The 2,275-nt window shown below is 49.1% G+C and overlaps 1 long non-coding RNA gene across 1 annotated transcript; it reads right to left on the bottom strand.

Moving 5' to 3' along the window:
- Window positions 1–31: 31 nt before the first annotated feature.
- On the bottom strand, window positions 32–1,047 carry LOC108524976 (uncharacterized). Its single transcript, XR_001884181.1, has 3 exons — window positions 864–1,047; window positions 617–746; window positions 32–192 (listed from the first exon to the last, which is right to left on the bottom strand). It is a non-coding gene; the product is annotated as an uncharacterized LOC108524976 (long non-coding RNA).
- Between the last annotated feature and the right edge of the window lie 1,228 nt (window positions 1,048–2,275).

Genomic DNA, 2,275 nt, shown 5'->3' with positions numbered 1-2,275 from the left:
GCCACTGTTCTGAGTTCCTCATGTATATTAATCTGTGTTTTATCCTCTCAACTCTGACAAGAAGGTACTTTTCTGCAGATGGAAAAGCTGAAACATGCAGAGGATTCACCACCTGCTCCAGGTCACCATTTTGTAAGTGGCTGAAGCAGGATGTGACCCCAGGTGGTCTGGCTCCAGAGTCCACGCACTGAGCTAGATCAAAGATAGAAAAGAGGGCACATTCAGCTTGCTTGACTTTCCTTTTCATACTCACTACGTCTCTCATGAAGACGGTCACCTTTTCTTATCCTGTCTTTGGACTTGAAACTCAATGATTTTGGCCTTTGTAGTCTGGTACTTGAGAAACACAAAGGATTCTCAACTCTTGGACCTCAGACTGGGAGCTGTGGTAAAAGTTTCCATTTTGTGAGGCTTTTGGACATATAAAAGCCCCATGGCTGGTTTCCCTGGGAGCCACGCTACTGCTTTCTCATTCTCCAGCTTGCAGATGACCTGCTGTGGACTTTGCCTTGCAATTAGGTGAGCAGTTGGGTAAATTCCCATTTACATCACACACACACACACACACACACACACACACACACACACACACACACACACACACAAGAAGACTTACCCCGAATACATATGCGCCCAACAGTGGAGCAACCAGATTCGTAGCTACTTTGAAGGTTGAGATGGGAGGATCACTTGGGTCCGGGAGGTTGAGGCTGCTGTGAACCGTGATTGCACCACTGCACTTCATCCTGGGCGACAAAGTGAGACCCTGTCCAGGGGAAAACAAGCCTCACAGGGGAGGTTCATATGCATAGGTTGGGGAGTTCCTGCTCTCTGGTGTCCCACAACGCACCCTTCTACCCTACCTAGACTGGCCTGGGGTGATGCTGCCCTGAGGCTGGTCATCCCGCACTGTGACTGGCAGGGGACGCTAAAACAGCCTTTTCTGCCCCACATGGTGCGCATGCGTGTTCTCACCGCCGACACTGCATGGAGTGCGCGGCGTCCGGAATGAGTAGGAAAGCGGCTCCGGTTCCTTCAGGACCGCTTCAGGGGCACCGCGGCGGTTTGGGGACGACTTGGAGCCCTGTCCTAGGGAGAAAACAGCTCCTGTCTGTGGCCCTGACTGGTTAGGTGGGAGCTGCGTGCAACTCAACTTCTCCGGGGCATTGTTTTCTACACGGTGAGTACAGAAGGTTGGTTCCTCCAACCTTCTCTTTATTCTCATTTTCTCCACAGCTTTTCTCTTTTCTAGTATTTTAGTATTTATTTTACCATTAGTTTTGTTCCCTGAGGGCTTTTGAGGGTGCAAGTGTAGCAGACTGTGTTATTTTTAGGGTTTGAGGACTTTTTCTGAGGGAACCTGTCCCATATAGATGCGGGGAGAGGAAAGCCCCAGGAGGAAGGGGAAGCCCGGCCCAGGTGGGAGTTGGGACCAGGCCTGGGTGTTGGCTGCCTCCTGGCCAGGCCTCAGACGGAGGAAAAAAGATCCCAGCTGCCTCCAGGATTTGATGGATTTTTAAATTTGCCTTCGCGCCATCGGGACACATCGGGACTCTTTCATCCCCCACCCCTGGCCTTCAGGGAAGCCTGTGTCCCCTTCTGTCCCTCTGGTCACGACCACCGGGGCGGGGAGGTACATCCGGGTGCGAGCCTGACGGGGACTTGTCCCTGGTGACGGGGAAGCTGAGCACCTGGTTCTCTCCATGCTGCTCAGTGTTATGTCCCCTGTGCAGAAATGTCTGCTGGGTCCCTGCCCACTTCAGGGTTGATGATCTTGTAGTTGTTATTGCTGTTGAGCACTGTGAAGGTATTGCGTGTTTTTTATAACAATCCCTTAGGAGATGCATGCTTCCCCAAACTTTCTCCCCATTTGTAGGATTCCTTTTCATTTGATTCATTATTTTCTGTACCCAAGTTTTCAGTTGGGTGGAGCCCCATGTGGTTGTTTTGCTTTTGTTACCTGTGATTCGCTTTCCCAATTTAAAAGATATATTCAGAAGCCATTCCATTCTCGATGAGGTTTTACCCTCTGCTTTTTTTTTTCGTTTTTTCTTTTGCGTTTCCAGCCTGTGAGCCTAGATGCAAGTTGCTCCAAAGCTTAAGTGCTCCACCATCCCCTACACCCTTTTTTCTTACAGACGTTTGATGATCTATAATTTCAGGTCTTGTGTTTAGGTCTTCAATCCATTTCGAGTTGATTTTATGTATTGTATACCAGAAGGGTCCTATTTCATTCTTTTCATATAAACATCAGTTTTCTCAAAACCATTTAATG

This window comes from Rhinopithecus bieti, unplaced genomic scaffold (assembly GCF_001698545.2).
Source record: "Rhinopithecus bieti isolate Rb0 unplaced genomic scaffold, ASM169854v2 repeat_36898, whole genome shotgun sequence".
NCBI lineage: Eukaryota > Metazoa > Chordata > Mammalia > Primates > Cercopithecidae > Rhinopithecus > Rhinopithecus bieti.
Note: the sequence above shows the minus strand (reverse complement) of the source record. Positions and strands in the feature narration are given on the sequence as shown.